This window comes from Lepidothrix coronata, unplaced genomic scaffold, assembly GCF_001604755.1.
Source record: "Lepidothrix coronata isolate B3197 unplaced genomic scaffold, Lepidothrix_coronata-1.0 Scaffold77, whole genome shotgun sequence".
Lineage (NCBI taxonomy): Eukaryota > Metazoa > Chordata > Aves > Passeriformes > Pipridae > Lepidothrix > Lepidothrix coronata.
This window is the reverse complement of record NW_016690257.1, coordinates 2,405,886-2,428,384: the sequence shown is the minus strand read 5'-3', so window position 1 is coordinate 2,428,384 and position 22,499 is coordinate 2,405,886. Positions and strand designations below refer to the sequence as shown.

At 41.2% G+C, this 22,499-nt stretch overlaps 1 protein-coding gene and 1 long non-coding RNA gene across 3 annotated transcripts in view; one reads left to right on the top strand and one right to left on the bottom strand.

Moving 5' to 3' along the window:
- The window catches only part of LOC108499655 (urea transporter 2-like), a 298,458-nt gene that overhangs the window by 36,771 nt on the left and 239,188 nt on the right, over positions 1 to 22,499 (top strand). The gene's annotated exons all lie outside the window — the stretch shown is intronic.
- On the bottom strand, positions 1,846 to 3,090 carry LOC108499661. The gene is made up of 3 exons (XR_001875620.1): positions 2,962 to 3,090; positions 2,224 to 2,377; positions 1,846 to 1,945 (listed from the first exon to the last, which is right to left on the bottom strand). It is a non-coding gene; the product is annotated as an uncharacterized LOC108499661 (long non-coding RNA).

Below are 22,499 nucleotides of genomic sequence, written 5' to 3'. Positions count from 1 at the left end.
TTTGCCATAGCAGATGGGGTGTCACAGGTCCAGAGAAGGGAACGGAGCTGGGAAGGGTCTGGAGCAGCAGGAGCGTCTGAGGGAGCTGGGGGGGCTCATCCTGGAGAAAAGGAGGCTCAGGGGGGACCTTCTGGCTCTGCAACTCCCTGACAGGAGAGGGGAGCCGGGGGGGATCGGGCTCTGCTGCCAGGGAACAAGGGACATGATGAGAGGAAACGGCCTCAAGCTGTGCCAGGGGAGGTTTAGGTTAGATATTAGGGAAAATTTCTTCACCGAGAGGGTTTATTAAGCATAAGAACAGGCTGCCCAGGGTAGTGGTGGAGTCGCCATCCCTGGAGGGCATTAAAAGCTGTGTAGATGTGGCACTGAGGGACATGGTAGGCTTGGCAGTGTTAGTTTTATAGTGGGACTTGATGACCTTTAAGCACTTTTCCAAACTCAATGATACTATAATTTGTTGGTTTGTGGCTGCAATATCTATCATCCCAAAAGCATGAAGCCCTTCACTTCAACAAAAAAATAAATTGGTCTAAGAGCTTTGAAGTTCTTTGAGCTGCTGAGCCCTCAAATCCAAAGCTGTCTTTCACCCCATTATCTGTGTTCCTGCATTCATGACCGAGGCTGAACCAAATGAAGGAAGATAGACTACATTTGTAATGGGATTAATGGAGATTTTAATGGATAATTTATGGCTGATCAAATGTATTCGAATGGGATGCTGAACCAAAATGTTCTAGCAGACATATTTAAAGAAAAATAATAATGACAAAAAACTTTCATTTCCATTTATAATCTACCTTTACATGACCTTAATTCAGTTAGTTTATGCAATATTCATAGCAGCAAAAAATCTTCCCTATATCTTGCTTAAATAGTTCCACTGTAAGCCTGAGTGGAAGCTAAAAGGAAATAGTAAAAATTAATAAAGTGTTTTAAAACATTCACAGGGAAATTCAAAGGGCTCAGAATCTGATCTTTTTCCATCACTTCAATTTTGAAAAATTGTTCTGGTTTGGCAGAACATCCTGGTTTTTATACATGTATATATATTTCCCCATCCAGAAAATAAGAAAACTTTCATTCTTATCTTTGTTTTTTTGAACATAAGTTGATCATGATCAGTTTTCATATCACAACATTGTTAAAGCAACTCTAAGCACACAATATTTTTTTCATGATAAAGTCATAAAAACAAGCATTCTAGGGATGTTGAATTTAACAGTCTGAAACTGCAGTTTAGAAAAATGGTTTTTTCTTTGAAAAAATTAAAATAGTGTCACATAAAAGTTACAGTTTGCAGTCTCCTTTCAAAGACATTGTAAACATTTTGTGTTATATAGAATAAAACTAAACTTTCCTCTGTTGCTCTTGAACCTGTCACAATATTTTATAAATATCCTCAACTTCATTTAAGTGATTGCAGCCTAGACGATGTCTGTGAAAATGAGACAGTTTAGATAATTGAGAAACTGGCCTTGAGCCTTTGATTAACACCATATATTCTTCAGTTGATTTAATCTTTTCTGTACTGGTATTTAGAGTGTGATTATGACCACAGTGCTGAGCATAGAATATCTTGAGTTGGAAGGGTCTCACTGGGATCATCAAAGTCCAGCTCCTGGCCCTGCACAGGATAGCCCTGGCATGACCAACTCTATGAGGAGGAATCCATTTGCAAGGCAGATGTTTTTCCCAGTGTTTTGTTTTGCCAAGGAAGAGAGTAAGCTCAAAATCATGACAATTGTTGTAAGTTTGTTGGCATTAGATAAGTCATCACGGGATGAAGATACAGAGCTAAGAATCTTATTTTCTTGTCATTTTCCTGCGTTGTAAGCTTTTATTGGAGAACACTCTGCACTATCCATCCATAAGTCTTTGGAAAACTTCGGTTGGCTTCAGAGAGTAGAGAAAAAATCCAACATGTGCTTCAAGGATAATCAAATTTCTAAAAAAAAAAAAAAAAATAAAAATCTGTGGAAATCAAGACCTGGAGAAATAAATAAAAACTATCTGAATTATTATCCTTTTCAGGCTAGAAGAAAGCAGACCCCAATGACTGACTGCACAGTTGTCATTCCCACATCCACACTGACACACAGTCATGGCATTCCTCTTTTAACTGGGCATCCCGGGACCTGACTCCTTCAGGGGGAAAGGAGACTCTGGAAAAAGTGTGAGAAGCTGAATTATGGATAGGTAGGGAAAATTTAGAGGATACTCTACCTGACTCCATAGGAAACTGGATTCATGCTGCTCATGAAAGAAGTTGTTGGCTGGAAGTTTCCACAAGAGGAAAGAATAATCCTGCAGGTCCCGCTCCACAGGGGGAGGCCAGGATAATTCCCGCCTGGCTTGCTACTTCCCAGCCATCAGAGCCCTGGGAAAAAAGAGACTTTGTTTTGATTTTTGCAGATTTTTAATTAAAGTGTTTATCATTCCACTGAAGATAAGAAGAAGTGCACAGAGTGATGGGATTTTTTTCTTCTTATTCTTATTTATTTTTCTTCAGTGCTTCCTCCCTTGTGAGTAGTACTACTTCAAGTGAAATAAAATTTCCCCCTTGGTCAAACACACTGGAATTTTGTTGGAAACAAAGCATCTGAGGTTGTTTCCATCTTATTTCTTTCTCTCTAAATGGTTTGCCCATACACTTTAAGAAGGCAATCCCTTTCATGTTGCATAGAACATCCTCACTGGCAGCTACAGTGTGTGCACTTTATTAGAGCATTTTTTCCCCCTAGATATAATGGCACCAATTAAATTACCTTGCAGCCTGACCTTAATCTGGCAGGAATGATTATTCCATGAAACAGTTAGGGCTCTAATTGACATGAAGTGCCTGCAAAATATGTCTTTTGCAGCAGACCCTGTCAAAGTCACATTGATATGCTAATACCTATAGCTGGCAGAATCACTTCATAAAGAGAGACATTGAAAATTGAATTATTTCAATTTCAGTACCTAGGAATCTAGTGATCTGTCTGTATATGGAACTAAGTAGGTGCAGTACTTTATATGGGTAAACAGCTGTACTAGGGCGTTGCTATGGAAACTGCTTGACTCATGACAATTGTGTTAGTGATGAAGTCATTAGTGGTGTGAAATGTACTTTGAGGTTGTCAAGTGTACACTCCAGGAATATTTCAACAGTATTACTGGAGCCTTTTCATTTGCATAATTTGGGCTTTCACATGTGATCTCGTTACGGTGCAGAGAAACGCCACGTAACATCCACGGCATGGCTGTGCTCAGGTTGTTCTGGTGTGGCTCTGCAGCAAAATGGAATTGGTTCATGCATGTAGGATAAAGCTCCCTCTGTAACAGAACCTTCCTTTCCTTGTTTTGTTTTGTTTTGGTTTTTTTGGGTTTTTTTTGGTTGGTTGGTTTTTTTGTGGGTTTTTGTTGGGTTTTTTTTTTCAAATAAAAAATAGTTTTGAGGCATAGCACTCACTCTTCAAAGAATTATCTGCTTAAACTTTTATGGTGCCAAGTTGACTTTGATAGTCTGGACCTCTGTTTCTTGTTTTCACTACAACAGCTCCAGGTTTACCCCAGAGAAAGCACAAGTAGGTTCAGGATCATAGGGAGCTCCTTTTTCCTCATCTTAGCTTTTCACTATTTATCACAGTTAGTGTGATTTCCTATGCTATAAAGCTGAATGATGAATCCCAGGACTTCTCTTGGAGTCATATGCCCTTTCTTCTAGTTCTGAGTGTTTCAGACTGTGGAATGCTCTTTTTTTCTACTGGCAGGGGGATACAAAGAAGACCTTACCTGGGCTTTGACAAGCTGTCTGAAGGGACTGCTGTAGTTTTCATGTGCCCTCTGGCAGTAGGGTGCCTGGTAATGCTGCAATGTTTATTCCTTTACATGTTCTGCCCTTCTTCTGGGCTCTCCCTGAGCAAGCAGGCAAGGAGGAAGCACAAATTGTAGTTCTGCTTGATGGAGGGACATCACTCTGCCATGACAGTCACCTATCAGGCCCATTTCCAGAGGAATTCTAGTGGTTCCCCGGGTGATGTGGACCCAGAGGATGTTCAGACACTGGAACAGACTCCCCAGAGCAGTGGTCATGGCTCCAAGCTTGGCAGAGTACAAGGAGTGTTTGGACAATGCTCTCAGGCACATGGTGGGATCCTTGAGCCTGTCCTGTTCAGGGCCAGGAGCTGGACTCAGTGACCTTTTCAACTCGGAATATTCTCTAACTCTATAAATCTATGAATTAACAAAAAAAAAAAAAAGGGAAAGAGGGCCTATTTAGTCTACATGCACACATATAAGTATACACACACACACACAGATGATGCATAAGATGTCACCAGCAGCAGGAGATCAATGCAAGAACTCAAGATTGTCACCAAGATAAGTTAGCAGCCTGCTAATACCAGAGCTCGTGAGTTGATCTTATTTCTCAACAGTGTCTGATCTACTGAAATGCAATCTAATGCTGTATGTTCACTCTATATGTTCAGCCTAATACTGTATAATCACCAGCCTCTTATGTATTAATTACAGCTTAGCTTTACAATTGGGATGAGCAGAAAAGTAAGCATGAAATCAAAGCTGGATTTGATTAGCATACTTTGACAGGATCTTTACTAGTCAAGGGTATCTTTAATATTGTATTTATAGTGTGTGCATCTGTGTGTGAGGTGGTGGAAGAGACATTTCAGAAGAGACATGGTAGCGTAATAACAAACTATTGCAAATCATTACCAATTTGAAGAGATTTGAGCTATTGGTAGAGTCCAATGTCTTTCTGAATCAATTTGTTTTCTTGTCCAGTGTCCTCCATTCTACTTGGAAAAAAAAAAAAAAAAAGAAAATCTGTTTTTCTCCTTGGAAACAAATATTATTTCTTTTAATGATGACAAAAAAATTCATCTTTCTATTTTCTGAAAATTTAAGATGATCTGTTGGTGTGGCTAAGCTAATGGAAAAGTGAATAGGACAAACAGACAAGACTCTCATAGTTTTGCACAACCAGTCCATATTAAGGAAAGAGATTATACATCAAACTTCATGTTGAAATCCTCTATTTCTTTCAAATCTTGTTCATGAAGTCATATTTCACACTTTTGTAGTTGTTTTGTTTTGTTTTGTTTTTTTCTCTGATCCACTCCACTGATCCCTTTGGAGTTTAATATTTTGGACCAGCCAGGATAAAAGACTTTGCATAATTGATCCCCAAATTAGCTTCCTTCCATTGCAATATGGGAAAGCTGAAAGCATCCTCTGAAAATTGGCTGGAGAAATTAAACATATCTTCATACTAAACTATGAACAAAAAAGGTGCCATTTTGGCATTATTCTTTCTGTAATTCCTCCATATGCTTTCTGCAACAAATTGTTTACCTTCTTTTTTTAGCAACAACTACACAGATAATTAAACATCAGAGTCCTATACCAACACAAGTAGTTAGTTGGATTTGAGACCATGAACTAGATCTTTAGGTACAGCATGGCCACCCATCAGCCCTAAAGGCAGTTTAGCCTTGAGAACCTCTCCGTGTGGGGATGTGTGGTTTAGAGGGAGCTGCTATGAACAGCCAGGCTCCAAATCCGCTGTCCTGGGAGGGAGATCCTAGAAGTCCATGGTGCCTGCATGCTCACACAAACAGGGAATGCTTCCAAGCTATCCAGACCCTACCATCAGGGATAAAGTGATTAGGAGATTGAATTTGCCTGGCCTAAAGCTGGCTGTAAACCGCATTTATCTTCTGCACATTTGAAATTGCAATGTATAGGCTCTAGGCCATGGCTTGGTTAGTGGTTTACGTCTGAGTTGTGGTTGGTCCCAAAAAAGTTTTCATCACGGAAGATTGCACATGTGAAAAAAACACTCCTACTTAGGTCTCAGTTTCTGGAGAAAATGACATCTCCATATTCATTGCTCGTGCAGTGGCCCCATATTCACTGCTTCAGCTGGAAGCTGAAGTCTCTTGTCATCATGAAGGGGTAAAACTGACTTACTTACTTTTGGCCCCACGTTCTGAATTAAAGAAACATAAGGGAGGGAGGAGGGGAGGAAAAGTAGGTTTGAGCATCTTCTACTGTTCATCTGGCCTTTCAGATGGACTGAGCAAGATGTCAGGGGACGTTTTCCATCACAGGATGCTGTGGAAAACCTCTGGTGCAAACCAGAGAGCCTTGGTGCTATTTTTGTGTGACTAACACACCCCGTGTGAACTGAACTTACTTGGCAGCGTCTGCTCCTTAGACGGGTGCATTGGGATCTGCTACAGGTTCTTGCTTGGCACAGATTCACTCAGGCAACACCACCCTCAAAGTCACATTTTTTGCCTCACAGGCATAAATGTAAACTCCTGCACTGGAGCCCAGTGGCAGGGGGGATTTAGATACTCCATCTCTCCTCTCTTCCAGCCATAATTGGCATTTCTCGCAAAAGCTTTACATCATTTTAATTCATTGTTGGTCATGCACTGATGATTTTCTGGTCGTTTTGAATCCGGCTTTGGTTTAAGCACAGCAACAAACCAGGGTTCAGCAAAGGGGAGAGATGGTATGTAAAAGGGAGAGAGACTATGTTGTGATGGACAAATAAGGGAAGCACTCCAAGCTAAAGACTTCAGGCAGGTATGAAATGACACGTCTGGCAGGGTTTATTTTTCAGGCTTCCCCATCAATGAAAACCTGATGGGTGAGTGGAAGTGAGCAGGGAGAAGCTTGATCATCTTTGTTCAGTCCTCCAGAGGAAAGTTCCCCACAGCACTGATGTGTTTTGTTTTTTTTCTCCATAGAAGAAGCAGCAGCAGAATGTTAACAAGCTTCATTTTCCGTTCCCAACAACGAGGAAGCGACCTTTGCCCGCTTCCCTGGCTGTTTGTGTTCTTGATGCTGATAGAGCCAGATTTTCATAAGACAGACCTGGGAAATTTTCATGGCAACTGCACTGTTGCAAACCAATTAGCAAGCCAGCTTGATAGGGTAAGGTTGTGGAGATGCCCATGGCTGCTTTAATAAAGTTTCTTGTGTATCAGTATGATACTATTGATTTTTCTCCCTTTGGACGAAAAGACTAAAGTTCAAGCTCTGCAGCAGATAAAGTGAAAACCGTGGAGATTCCATTGCATGTATACTAATTTAACCTTTTGGAAGGAAAAAAAAAAAAAAGAGAGGTATTATATGCAGGGTTCCTTCTGCTTCTGTACACACTATTTAACGTTAATGCAAATAAAACTGTGGCTGTGCTGATGACTTTGCTGGCCTAAAGGTCACCGTGGATTACAAATCGAGTCACCAGCAGAGAGTTGGGCACTTTGCAGAGACACATGGGAAAGCATGATTCCCACACACAGAGGTAGACAGGGCAGGCACTGGAGGCAAAGGGACGTGGGAAGTACAAAAGCAATGAAACTGAGGGCCCCTGTGAAAGTTACTGCTGCCCCATGAGTTTCTGCCCATCTGTTGAGCCAGAACAGATATTGTGTGGGCTCTGAGCCCACTGAGAGGTGAATTTAAGCCACTCTGCTGCCTTGTTGGCTTAAAACTTTTCCTTGGAGGGATTCAGTGCTTGTCTGCACTGGTATTAACAAGGAGAGTGATCCCAGCTGGACAGGGTGGAGAGACTGTATCATGTTATTGTCATTTATTGATTGTCTGATTTTACTGGAAAATGACTGGAAGTCAGCACTGGCTGAACAAGGGAGGGGAGAGCATAAGAGACAGGAGCACCCTGAAGCACTGGCAAGGCTGGCCCTTGTTTCTGTTTCTGGGTTCCTGGGTCAGCTCTGTGTGGACTCAGTTTCTGCCTGTCCACGACTCCACCAAACCCAAACACCTAAAAGTTGCGAGCCAGACTTCATGGGTTTTGAGAAAAGTGGAGAGAAAAATAACAAGGGATTTTCTTTTCTTTCCTTCTGTGGGATTGGGTGTTTTAAGAAAGCTTTTTGCCTTTATATGTAATCCCCCTTCATGAACACGAAATCTATAACATAATTCAAAGAGAGAAAGAAAGAAGACTTGGGAACTTTGCTGTGATGTAGTGTTTTCCTGACAGTTTGTGGGCTCCTTTACAAAATAAGCTGAACCCTAAACCACATTTTCCTTCACTTTTCAGTTGTAGGAATCCAGAGGAATAAAAAACCAACAACAACAAAAACCTCAGCTTTCTTTGGACAAACAGAAATATTTTGCTTAATGCAATCCATTTATTTTTTTATCCTGCTCTCTGAAAACTCACTTGCCTGAGCTCTTTTCCAAATAACTGAATTAATCCTGTGTTATAATGAGTGTTCCAGTAGGTAACTGGTTGGCAAAAGGCCAGTTTTACAATCTACAATGTACAGAATGTATTGCTTAATGCCATTAATAATAATTGTGAACTCTGTGGATTTCAGTAATTCCTATAAGATATTATTTCCATAAACAAAAGTAAAATTTCCAGCTGCTGGATAATCCTGCTCTATATATTTCATTCTACTTTGTGGCTGTTTGCTATGGATTACTTTCTCAAATTTTGAGCATGAAATGCCTCTCAGTGTGAATAAACCCATAAATTTTTATTGAACATAGTCTTGCATTTGCCTCTTGCTGCTTTAAGTTCAGAATGGTCAAAAGGAGTAAATTGGCTCCATTGACTTCATTTTACCTGTGTTGAGAAGAACAAAGTGAGAAGCATCTTCTGGCCTGTCCCCAGTCTCTGCTTTTGATGGGAGGTTGCCATTTACAAAAGTCAGTGGAGGCCCCTTTCATTTCTTTTATGAGGCAGAGAGAAGGATTTTATAGCCTGTGGCATTTTGGTGAAAGGATTTTGTACTTGCCTGTGTCTCTGCAACGAGGCATGATGCTCTGGGAATGCAAGGAAAACAGAGAGGTGTCATTTATTCCACCCCCATGTAGTATGGAATATGAGAGCCGACTGTCCAGCTTAAATCTGTGGGAAAGACAGCATTCAGTATTTTGAAATAGCAAACTGTATGCCATCTGTATGTAAATCTATGTAGGCAGTACACTTACATATTGCACTCCTACACTGAGGATGCATGAGCTGGGAGAAAGGTGGCTTATTTTATATTTTATTGACCACACTGGTGAGATACTAAATGAAATGGCGTATTAGGTATACCTCACTCATTTATTCTTCTGGTTTACAATAATACCTCATCTCCAAAGGCAGCAGAGAATCAGTCTGCCTGGCACAGGATGAGCTCAGACTAGAATGGGACACTGACCAGCTCATCTTTGTTCTTTGCCTTGAACTTAATTTCCTTGAAGTGAAATCACCTGCATCTGCACCCAGAATACAGAGGAAGGAAGTTTTCTGCCTATCACTTTGAATTTGACACTATGCACAGGAATAAGTTTAGTTTTCAGGAATATTCCTCCATGCTGGGATACATTCTGTTGTGGAGTGTTTGATCTCCTAAGCTGCTCCAAAGAAAGCTCAGGAGGCTCTGATGAAACAGAGTATCCTGAAATGGTATTGAGAACTCTTTGTGTCTCGGGCTTCCTCCCTTGCTCTGTTTCCGAGCATGGCACAAACATTTTACAGATGTTCTTGGATTGTTAAAACACGCATAAAACTGTACTTGGACCACTTACATACAAAGGGGGGAAAGGAAATGCTTGAAGCTGAAGGAGATGAAAATGGCTATGGCTCTTCACAACCATAAACGTGTGGTGGCATCTGCTGAATGCTGATACTGCCATAGTTAATGAATTCTGAGGGTGCACAAGGACAGCGCAAATCCACGAAGGCAGGACTCGCCTCTCAACTTCCCAACCAGCAACCATGACATGAACAACCATTTACCCAGAGCACCACCTTTTGGTGCAGGTGCTGTTTGCAATCAATACAACAGGACCATACCCCCATGAGAGGGATGAAATGGGAGACAGAGGCAGAATTCTTCCTTCTTTCTCCACTGTCACAGTTTTCAGCTATTTAGAACAGGTATTTGGGTGTAATGAAGATGAGTGCATCAATATTTGGAGGGATCTGGGCTCACTGCTGGTTAGTCCTTACTGGATAGTGAAGTTTAGACACTGGGACAGAAATTAAAAGTGGTATCATCCTGTGCTGGTGTCAGGTTGTTTATGGGTGTGCTGAGAGAGTGCTCTCCAAGAGACATACATTCTTCCAATGTCCTGGGAAGTCAGCACAAAGACAGTCAAGGGCCAAGGGATGGACTAGAAGGACACTTGAGATTGATGAAACTGTACTTGTGATCCATCAACCACCTTGTGCAAAGAGTTGCTGTGAGATGTTTGTCCTTTTGCTGGCTGGGTTACTTTGACTAGCAGAAAATTCATCTGGACCCACCAAATCATTGCGAGCTTAAGGGAAAGCCAAGGGAAGGTTTGCCTTTAACAGTGCATACATGACTTATCTGAGTTGAAAGCAAATATTGTCTGGGCTGGCTCATGTCTCCTTGGTCTGCTACGAACATCAGCAAGTCTTTTAGGAAATACAAGAGAATGTATTTTATATTCCTGGATGGAATATATTCCTATATTCCTCTTCCATTGTCCCGAAGTGATGGGGCAAGCTAGGTAGGTGCAAAAAAAAAAAAAAAATTAGTCTGCCAATAATAGGGAATTAATTACTGTGAAATTAACTAGAGATGGTGAAATTCAACATATTGGTTCCATTTATTGCCTTTTGTTTTACAGGTTTCTAAAAGACAACAATCAAGACAGAGAGAGAGCTAACATTGCAAATCATTAAAAAGAGCACAGATAAATAGATAGCTTAGTCATTTTGGCAAGGCAAGAAGCCTTCTATCGGTCTGGATTGGTAAGAATAATCCCTCAGGAGATGTAGTTATGTCAGGCACAGAGGGACAAGTGAGGTTTGCAGAGACGGTGCTCGTGAGGGATTTTCAGTCTGGTGTTTTACTCTGCAAGATTTGGTACAGTATTCCACAGTAAATCCTCCATGTTATAGCCCAGCACACAAGATCACAGAGAATAAGATTAAGCAAAAAAGAAACAGGAAGACAGAAAACAAAAATACCCACCCCTTCCCTCCCTCTCCCAAGATTTATCTAGTGTCTGAGCATCTCTGGGATGGAATCATTCTGCTGATCTAAAAAGTAAATTTCTTGGCATGTCCTGGACAGCTTTTTTGGTCTATCAGTGTTTCCAGGCAAACTTTGGAAGCCACTTTTGAATTCTCCTGGTTATTCCTAGGACAGAGTATGTGGGATGAGGGAAGTAACACAGGAATGAGAAAGGTATCATACGGCATGGAGTGAGGCAAAGCTGGTAACTCAGAAATCATAGAATGGTTTGGGCTGGAAGGGGCCTTAAAGAGCATCTAGTTCCAGCCCCTCTGCCATGGACTCAGTTCCTTCCTTTGAAACTGCCATGAGTTAAACCATTTTCTTTGTGTCTTTCTAAAGTTTCCCCTTTTAGTCCAGAAAATAAACGTGCTAAAATATCTTGAAAGGCTTAATGTTGTAAAGCATTGCCATGTCTCACTCTCACAAGAAATTCCTTATGAATTCCTTCCTTCTCTCTTATCAGTCAAGTTCCTTTGCCTACACCTGATCTCACCGGTGCTGATTTCTCCTCTACCCATTAATGCTGCTCAAACCACCAGCCAGAGGGGCATCCAGTGAACATTTGACAAAGCACATTCTTTCATCAGACAGGACACCTATATCTTTCCCCTTTTGGTATAAGATTAATATTAGTGTATTTATCTCTTTTATCACTGGCATTGTTCTTTGCACTTGTACCTGCTGTGCAGAAGGGAGCAATCCCTAGGCAGGCATTACATCCTGAAAAACAGAGGAAGCACAAACTGCTCTGTATCAAGAGCCCGAGCATGTATAAATCACGGGAACCCGCATGAAATTAAATGTCTGACCTCTATACAGTTCAGATACACAGTTTCCAGGCCCTGCCAATCCACCAAGATGGATTTCTGAGCTGTCACTCGAGTCCTTTGAAAATAACCTCTTTGACAGTTAAAACGAATTGGCGTAAGAGACATATGGGGAGTGTAGCTTCCAGATTGATGAGGTATTTGAGAGGGAGCAGGTTACACATGCAGGTTACTTATAATGCCTTGCAACTCTGAGGCTGACTCTGTGGCTTAGCAGGGTGTACAAGATTTGGGAGATTGCTTTTTTATTTTGAAAAGCCCCAAACTAAAGCATTAATTATGCAGATGTAGTGATGAAGGGATGAAAGTCTGAGCTCCATAAGAATGTATCAAGAGATAATGCAAGATTCCCTTTTCCCCAGATAATCCCTGCCTTATTTTGCTGTCAATGCAAATTCTATACAATGCCTCTGTGGTATCATTGACTCAAGAGAAGTTTGTTTGGTTTGGTTTGGTTTTCTGCTTTTTTTTTCAATTTTATTTGAAAATTAGGGGGAAAAAAAATAAAGTCCCTTCATACCTCAAGCAGATTAAAACAGGCAATGGGCAGAAACTGATGCTGAGGAAGTTCCATCTGAAAATGCAGTGTCTGAATGTTGAACAGATTGCCCAGAGAGGGTGTGGAGGCTCCCTCTCTGGGGATATTCCAGAACTGTCTGGATACAATCTTGTGCCATGTGCTCTGCGATGACCCTGGTGGAGCAGGGAGGTTGGACCACATGACCCCACTGGTGGTCCCTTGCAATCTGAACCCTTCTGGGATTCTGTGAAAGCTGAGCTCTCAAAACTTGACATCGGGGAAAAAAATCCACATCCCATAAGGACGGAAGTTCTTGTGCCAGTCCTGCCTTCACATTTGGGTTGACATGAGATTATAGCCCGTCTTTTCAGAGCTCTAAGGCAGTTCTCATTCTGACTTTGACATGTATAAGATTTGGAGGAGTGGGCAACCATACCCCACAGGAGAAGCAGAATCCAGTCCTGCCTTCTACAATGCACCAACAGTTCTTGACTTTCTTTTAATGCTTTGGATTCATCAATTCTGCTTTGTCTTATGCAGGAAATCTACAACTAGCAATGTAAAAATCTTTTGGGGTCAGAATAGAACAAATGGTCTGCATGGCAACGTGGCCCTGAAGCATTTGTTGTCCTGGAGCTCCTCTCTCTTCAGGACAATTTCAGGGTAGTTGTGGTCATTTCTAAAGCCCTGCATGAGATCAACTCAAGCTGCTTGAGTGGCAACCTCAGCTTGAGAGTTCATACCCGTGAAAAGTACAGCTGTCAATTTGAAGCATACAGCTGTATGGAAAACAATTTTCCACTCCTATGAAAATGTGAATATAAAACATTTTTTCCTGCAAAAATGAAGATAAAAAGTCAGTCTAGGGATATTTTCATGGACTGAAAATTTCAAAACGACATTTCAGCACAGGTCAGCTTGAACATTACTTTCTATCAACTTAGTGCTTAGTGTTAACTTTTCCATTTCTGTTAATATTGCCCTTTCTAAAAATTTAACTATACTAACGTTCTTTCTACTCAGGAGAGAGAGAGAGGGGGAAAAAAAGCCTGAAAATATATTGCTATCTCTAGTTGAAACTCAGGCTTTTGTGGCCCAGGGAGAAATGCCTAAAGCCTGAAATCGCTTCCAGAAGGGAGCAGGCCAACCACAGTGTTTGGAAACTAAAGAGCAAATATCTCCTTTTCTCCAGTCATTACTTTGTTGGTGGGTGCTGCGAGGTCTTTGGGGGAAGGATCTCTCCCCATCTGCATGCAAGGACTGATGCAGTGGAGATGGGCACAAACAGACACATCCTCTGACTTTTCCTTACAAAAATGTTTTGGGTGAAAGAGGAACCAGAGGTTCAATGACAGGAGTAGAGGAGAAGAACCGAAGGTCAAAGGAAATTCTGCTGTGGATTTCAGTCAGCTTAGGGTTTCACCCTGTGCTTCCATACAAATCTCCAAACCCTTTAAGTCATCAAGGTAACATCCATTAACTACCACATGGCATGTGGAAAACGGGGCACCTGAGACAGATGTTTAGTCCCTACCACGTGTGAGTTGGATCAAGGAATAAGGCATTCCTACTGCAGGGACTTTTAATCTGTGACTGGCTTGCCAAAACTCTTTAGCACACTCCTATGTTCCTCCTCCTTGCAAAAAATTTCTTCTCTCATTTCTTTTTTTCAGTAACCCATTCCTCAGTTGTCTTTTTTCTTCTCCCTAAGGACTTATTAATATCTCCACCCTCTGTTGGTCTTGGAGAAAATATTTCTGTGATATGGCTAATTATCTGGAATATCTGCTCAAATTCAACATATGAAAAATGAAGAAATTTTCTTTGAGTTAAAACAATCGATTTCCAAAGATGCAAAATGGGAAATAAAGTTTTAAAAAATAAAAGATTTTTTTCTTAAAATAATTTCATTCAAAAGCAACCTTCTTCCTTTTTTTTTTTAAGAAAAAAATAAAAAAAAAAAAGAGAAGAAAAATTAAGGTGCTGACACAACAAGGGAAAGGAAGAACAATCTGGAAAAATTTTTTTCTCTAAAACCAGAAAAACTGCCTTGAATCTGAAAAAATATTTTTTTCCCCCTAAAAAACTTTTTGCTTCCGTCAGACTCTTTTTGGGTTTGAGTTAGGTTTGGGATGTTTTTTTCATTCCACTAAATAAACCTAATTACTTTGCTTGGCTTGACTCAAGCTATTTTATTTTTCAGCCTGATTTTTCCCTAAATCCATCATTTGTCTGGTTCCTATTACGGGTTTGTAGGAGGAAAGAAGAATGCCAGATTGGCAACTGGACAACATCAAATGTCTGAGCTCAGACACCTTCTCCACGAGGTCTTTTTTTTGGAACCTTCTTCTGCCCAGTCACACTAACAAGTCAAAAGAAATAGTGACCACTGTCTCATTCCGAATGTCTCTGTGGTTTTGGGTATTTAATGGGGTTTGGGGAGGATTGCAGTTCTCAATAAGCTTTTTTAAACAAATTAATTGCAATACAGGGGGAATAGATGACTCTTTTTCCCCCTCACTGTCAAATGTCCCCTTTACCTTATTATCATTTCAAAGCTCTAAAACATAAAACTGCATTTTTATGTTTCCAAAAGACCTTCAAAATTCAAAACAAGGCTGGTTTCTGCTCAGCTGCAACATTTTGGATCATTAATTTCACTAGAGATATTCCAATCTATAATTTCATTAAGTTTCAGAGCATAACCACTCTTAATACTGTGTTACTAAATATGGTGGGCTGTATGCTCAACTGGCACAAGTCAGCATGGCTTTAGTGACTCTGCTACAGTACTCCACACCAGTTAAGATCATGGGAGTATGATCTTTTTCTGTGTTTGGTTTCAGCCACTTCTTGATACCCACAAATAATTCTTGCTATGACACACATTAAACGTGTCTAATAGTTGATTAAGATATTTTTGGCAGGAAAGACCAGATGGTCTAGTGGATGGCGTGCTATTATTATCCCTCTTGTCAAAATCGATTTGCAGAGCACTGGACACATAAAAACACTTTAGAAATGATGGTGGGATCCTATGACACCATGTGTTTGTTCCACTGGCCTGCATGACTGTGCAATGACTGCCCAGGGAATTCACCTTTCAGAGGGATGTAACGAGTTACAGCATGAACTCATTTCGTTTTCTGTGTTATCCCTACACAGTTTAAATGCTTCTAAAACCTACAACATTATAGGCTCTGGCCACGTCACAGTTTTCCCACAAGAGAGGAAAACCTGAGGGGTGCTGGATGTGAGAGACTCCTGAAAAGAGAGGGGGCAAAAAGTTCAAAGCAAGGATTTGGATGAGCGACTCCTACATTCACAGTGAATGTCCTAATCAGAGATTGCAGGGCATGCAGAGGGCTGGCCTTTCATCCTCTCGTCTGGTGGAACATTTGTGCTGTGTTTCAATAGAGGAATTGAGCCAGGGAGAGGCTGAATGACTCGGTGCCCTGGCAGTTCAATGCCCTCTGCGAGCCAGTCCCAGCGCCTGCGATTAACTATTTATACAACACAAAACAGCACCCACAGCAGAAAGCTGGAGGGCTGTAGAGGAGGGACCCCATGTCTCACCACCAGGCAACCCACAGAGCATCATAATTAATTCACTGACCTGGGATATGCAAGTTCAAATTGTCAGTAGCAGAAAGGGAAATTGAATTGGACTTTTCACAGCGTAGGTAAATATCCCAGCCCTTGGCCATGAGGTGATGGAAGGCCATTCCTGTTCCCTACAGTTATGCTTGGTGAAGTTAACCTTATCCTTGCAGTGTTCGACAAACTTGAACAAAACCAATGGATTAGGGCAAAAAATGTTGATTCTGAAAGGGTAAAAAAGCATTGCTTCATTACAAATTTCTTGAGCCCTCATCCAAAGCTTTTATTCTAGTCAGGATTTCTACACAATGTTTCTGTCTGTGCTATAGCTGGTATTTCTTAGCATTAGTAAAGTAATTTTTTTCAGCTGATTACACTCCTGGACCTAATTGCTGCTAAAGAGCCTACAGTAATTAACATTCTTGATATTGCCCACAGAATTCTTATGAAGGCTATTCTTATAGAATAGTCAAACAGAACATAGCTGATGATTCCTGAAGTTTCTGTCTTTCATACAGAGATATTTTCTTGGAAGTGAGCTGAGTGGTCATAGAAACATTGTTAATCTGTGCAAATGGCTATTTTTCCCTGATGAACCAACATCTCTCTTTCACAGCTGATGGGTTCAAATGACGCAAGAAAACTTCTTTTCTCTGTTTATATCATTGGGCTTGGGCACGTTCACTAACAGTGGTATCTCCTGACGTGTGAAATATCTTCTTTGCTTCTCAAGGTGCAGAACTTTTCTTTACAGAAAACAGCTGATGAAACATTTAAAATGAACTAGGGTTTTATATATTTACTGTGTTTTAGAAAGAGATTTCTTTTCATTCAGGGAATCTCAAAGCATCTCCCAGAGCCCTGCTTCAGGAGCTGGTTGCCAATGCGGACACAAACAGTTAAAAAAGCTTCCCTTTGGAAATCCCACAGGTTGGAAGGTTTGTGTGTTGGGCTTAAAAAGCTTCTACAGAGGTTAAGATTCCATGCTGGCCATAGTCTGTCATGATGAAGAGTTTACAATTAAAGCTGATGAGCTGGAAAATAAGGAACGAATTCAAAACTACGTTGTCTGAGGAAAGTCTGAAATTATGACAATATTTAGCACCCCATGTCTCATTCCTCATATGTCAACCAATCTTAGGTTAATCTTAAATTCTGCAAGGAGATTAGCTTAAAACAATTTTTTTTTTTTTAAACCATGCTGTGTGTGTCTATAATCAGTCTGGTTAGAAATGTAATTGTGTAATTGAACTGGAGGTAGTTAGTTTGCCAAACAAACTGAAATTCTAAGGTGGAAGAATTTCCTGCAGTTACAAAGCATATTTTGATATTTCAAAACACAAGTGAAATTTTCAGCTTACAGCGACATTTGCTAGACTAATAGGAACACAGAAATACTGTCTGGGAGAGAATCGAAGAAAAATTAGAGCAGAACTGGGTCAGGTAGAACCTGATTCTGCAAAATCATTGATGGTGTAGTGGGCTGAGTTGCTGAATTGTAGAATTCCTTGTTTGCCAACAAGGAATTTTCTCTCTGAGTAATTCCCCTCTGTCTGTATCACTGGTACTTTCTGGTTTGACATTTAAGAGGGAGGAATTCAGTTATATGCCCAGCCTGTTACCGTGTCTCTGGAAGGCCACGATGAACAGTCTGCAACTCACCAGTGCTGAGAGGTGTGCATGTCACTAGTTCTCTGAGTTTGAGGAGTGAGCTCCCAAGAAGATACTTTTACAGGTTCTTTGGTTCTTTGGCTTTTAGCACATTTTTTTTTTTGGCCAGGTGTCTTCAATTAATCCACTCTTCGGCCCCTAAATGGAAGGCACCACTTGTGGAGAGGGTCTAACTGAACAGGAAGATGTTTCAAGCACCCCAGAGGTGAAGCACCTCCAGTCTAGAAGCCAACATGTCGTGTTAACAGCTGATGGTGTAGAGACAAGTTGTGCTGAAGGGGATGGCACAGCTCTGCCATGAGGTGACTTATCAATTGGAGCTGTGCCATACCCACCTGTGCACGAAAGCCACCTCAGTTTTTTTCCATCTGACCAGGTGAATGCTCTAACAAAATGTGGAATTTGTTTAGTTTGCTGAAGTAAAATGGAAAGGGGAAAAGCATTAGAGGAAAAAAGAGTAAAGCCTCTATGCTAAAAATGGCATTTATGGAAGAAATAATAGTCATAAAGAGCTATGGATAACTTGGAAACTACAATTGCTATGTGTCTACAGATCTGAACCACTGAACGTAGCCTTCATCACTACAGACGTCTCATAAAATTCACTACATAAACTTTACTTCATAAAAGGAAGTATCTAAAAAGTGTTTGGGTTTTGCTTTGCAATTGCAACAATTCCATTATTTTATTACGCTATAACTTCTTACACACTTTCTCCATCTCTCTTGAGTGTGTCCTCAAGGGACTTCTCACCAATAATGCCTCATTTTCCCCACTAGAAGTAAGTGTCCCTTTTGCAAACTGTTAGATCATACTTATCATTCCACAGCTTCAGCCTGTGATCAGCTACTGCCGCTGGGTCATCTCTGCCTCAATCTTTCCGAAGGAGGAGCTCTCACATTATCAAAATATCAAAATTTTGAGGTATTTGTCCTCAGGATTCACGATTTTGCACCTTGCTGTTGAATGATACAGAATTATGGAATCATAGAATGGTTTGAATTGGAAGGGACCTTAAAGATTATTCAGTTCCAATCCTCCCTGCCATGGGCAGATACACCTTCCACTAGACCAGGTTGCTCCAAGCCCCGTCCAACCTGGCCTTGAACACTTCCAGGGATGGGGAAGACACAACTTCTATATGATATGATATGATATGATATACAGAATTATAGAATCGTAGAATCAGCCAGGTTGGAAGGGACCTCCAATATCATCAAGTCCAGCCTCTGATTCAACCCTGCCGCAGTTACCAGACCATGGCACTGATGCCACATCCAGTCTCATCTTAAAAACCTCCAGGGACGGAGAATCCACCACTTCCCTGGGCACCCTGAGGGGTGGACCCACATTGGAGAGGTCCATCAAAGACTGTTACTCGTGGGAGGGACCCCATGGAGCAGTGGAAGGACTCAGAGCTGTGGCCCCCCCTGTAACCCATGGTGAGGACCATGATGGAGCAGGCTGTTCCCCTGCAGCCCATGGAAGAGTGACCTACAGGACAGCAGATTTGGAAGACCTGTTGCCCAAGGGATGGACTTGTCTCCCTGCACTGTTACAGGGGGGAGGAGGGAGAACACGGAAGGAAGAAGGGGTGGGTGGAAAGTGTGTTTAAGACTCTTTCATTTCTCACTCTTTAGATCTTATTCTGTTAGTAATAAATTTAGTATTAACCCCACGCTGAGTTTTTGGTTTGCCTGTGTGACCTCTCTCCCAGCTCAGAGCAACTTTAGTGGGTGCCTAGAATCTGGCCAAGGTCAACCCACAATACTCTGTACTATCAGTAAAAGATGCCAACATGAAGAGAAAAACAGAATGTATTCCATAGCACTGCCATTCTTCAGAATAACTCAGCTTTCAGTGCTACCCCTTGCTGACAGTTCTTTAATCATTCCCTTTCTCACCCAATGATTCACCACTTTCAGAGGTAACTAGATTGTGTCTCAGGTAGCACTTTATCAAATGTTGTAAAAGTACCCTAACAAAAGGGGCTTTTCACACCTCTTTTGCCTAGAAAATCAGTTACAGTTGTCTAGAAAGCCAGGTAGCTGTTGGAACAGTCTGGCACAATCTGTTTTGTGAACACATCTTTACCAAGTAGGTTTCCAAACCATCTGAAAACTGGACTTTCGGCACCAGGGGGAACATTTTATTTAAGGCATTGATGGATGCAATGCCAAAAGTGCTTTCTTTTTACAGAACACCATGAAGAAAGTTTTTTTTATGGGGCTTTGAGCAACTTGGTCTAGTGGAAGGTGCCCCTGCCCATGGCAGGAGATTGGAGTGAGATGAACTTTAAGGCCCCTTCCAACCGAAACTGTTATTCTAAGGATGCTGTATTTTGGATATAGATGACAAAGTCATTGCAATTCCAGTAACTTTTTCTTTTGTGGTGTTTATTTCTGGTTTTATGGAAAGTGTAAATACTCTTTCTGATCACAAAAGTTGTCTGAATGTTTGTATTAACAAATAAGAAACCAAGTCTTCTTTCTCCTCTGGTTTTCCCCTAGTTATGTCCATTCAGACACTTAATTAGTGTAGCATATTGGATCTGTTCTCAGTTGCTTTCTGCAGTGCCTGGTCATTTACATTTGTACACAGTGGGTGTTAAACAGCACATCTCTGATGTGCTGTATTTTAACTGTGACCTTTCACAAGTGTGAATGATTATACAAGACACCAGAGACCAGTCAATTGACCCTTCTTTGGACAGCAGGCAGGACAGAAGCTGGTGTGTGTTTGAGTGGCCTCCTATAGGAAAATGTCAGGATAGCATGAAACAGGATGTTTTGGTGTGTCAGAATTTCAGCTCTGTTCTGCTTTTAAGGTCTGTTTTGGTAGTACACAGGTTAGCACAGCACGAACAGCTGAACAAGGTCATTTTATTATGTCACTTCCAACTGAAATGTTCTATTCTATTCATTCCATTCTATTCCACAATCAGCTACTGAACAACACACCGAGTGGTTTTGCTCTCATCTTGTATCACAAGATGAAAGTGCTAAGCAAAAGCATCATAGAATCACAGAATTGTTTGGCTTGGAAGAGACCTTTAAACTCTTCTACTTCCAACTCTCTGTCATCAGCAGGAACACCTTCCATTAGGCCGGGTTGCTCAGAGCCCCATCCAACCTGGCCTTGAACACTTTCAGGGATGGGGCAGCCACAATTTCTCTGGGCCTCACCACCCTCACGGTAAAGAATTCTTTTCCTAATATCTAACCTAAACCTACTGTCTTTCAGTTTGAAGCCATTCCCCCTCGTCCTGTCACTCCAGGTTCATCTAAATAGTCTCTCTCAATCTTTCCTTCAAGTTTTCTTCAAGTATTGGAAGGCCACTATTAGGTCACCCTGGAACTTCTTCGGGCTGAACAATCCCAATTTTTTCAGCCTTTTCTCACAGGAGAGGTGCTCTATCACTCTAATCACCTTGGCAGCTTCCTCTGGACTTGCTCCAACCAGCTGATGTTCTCCCTCTTCTGGGGATCCCACATGACATAGTAACTTACCAGATACTCCCTGGATCTGGTGGGAATCCAGAAGGTTAATTATGAACCTCACATTGTGGACCCTGTGCTTGTCTCCACTGACTATCTTGCATCCCACTGGGGCTTTGGAAGCTTGGAAAGGAGAGGTATTAATATCAACAACAATAAATGTGATTAATTATTGGGAAACCACTTTGTATGGGCAGAACAATGCTGCTTAAATAATTCCAAGGGGATAATCCTGTATAATCTTGTTTTTCCCATTTATGCCAAGCTATTCCTAGCTTTTCCAATGCCTAACTTGGGTACTGTAGTTGACAATACAGAATTTGTAGTTGAGGATATAGGTTTTGTATATACAGGTTTGTTCTGGTCTGTAAGGGAATGAATCAACCTGCTGGATAGGTCCTGAGCTCATACTGCCTTTCCCATCTTGTTGTTCTCATCTACTGTGCCAGCTGTTTGTGTCATCTACCGTAAGAAAAATGTAACTGTTCATTACAACAGGTGAGCACAGAGATTGCTCAGAGCTGATCAAGTAGGTATGAGCCTGAATAAGGATCTCCTGATCACTGCCATGTGCCTACAAAACTAGTAAGTGTATAATTGTCCTTGCTTCAAAACATGGAGATAATCCATTGGAGGGAATGCTATCTTTCCAGACTATAAGCTCTGCCAGATGGAGATGTTTTCCTTCTAACAGGTCCCTAAAAGGTTTCTGGACAAGCTGATCTGAAGCTTCAGTCTGGGGAGAAAGACAGAAACATGTTGCTCAGTTTGGAACTATCATGAAAATGTGTATATACTCCTGCTCAGCTTAACTAAGCTGATGGAAAAGATTGTTAGTAGATAAGGTGGTAATGGAGGGACAAACCAAGAATACTGTCTAGTATCATCTGTTTATATCTGAAATTCAAATTAACTAGTAAAATACACCACAGTTCACAAGATGTTTCTCTTCTGTTTCTAAAGCAGCTGGTCCATTTCAATAACTACTTCAAATCCACTTGAGAAGGAGGGAGGTGTCCCACTCTTCTGTCCCGTGCTTAAACTTTTTTATTTTCACCCATTGCTTGTTGCCATTCTTGGCTGTCTGTTCTTATCCTGCTTTCAGCCTCAACCCCAGTGACGCAGCAAGCTTGTTTTGCCAGTTCACACTTTCCAAAATTACCCCTGGTATTTTAGGGGGTTTTTTATTCCGTTGCTTATGAACCTCACCTGGAAATGGATTATTCATCGCTGTTTTCTTTCAGCCTCTCTCATTTTGTCATTCATGGCACTGCTGACTCTTGCTGTCCAAAAAGTTTGCCATGTTCTTTAGTCCTAAAGCAATTTATAATCAGTGAAGGCTGGAATCTGCATCCGG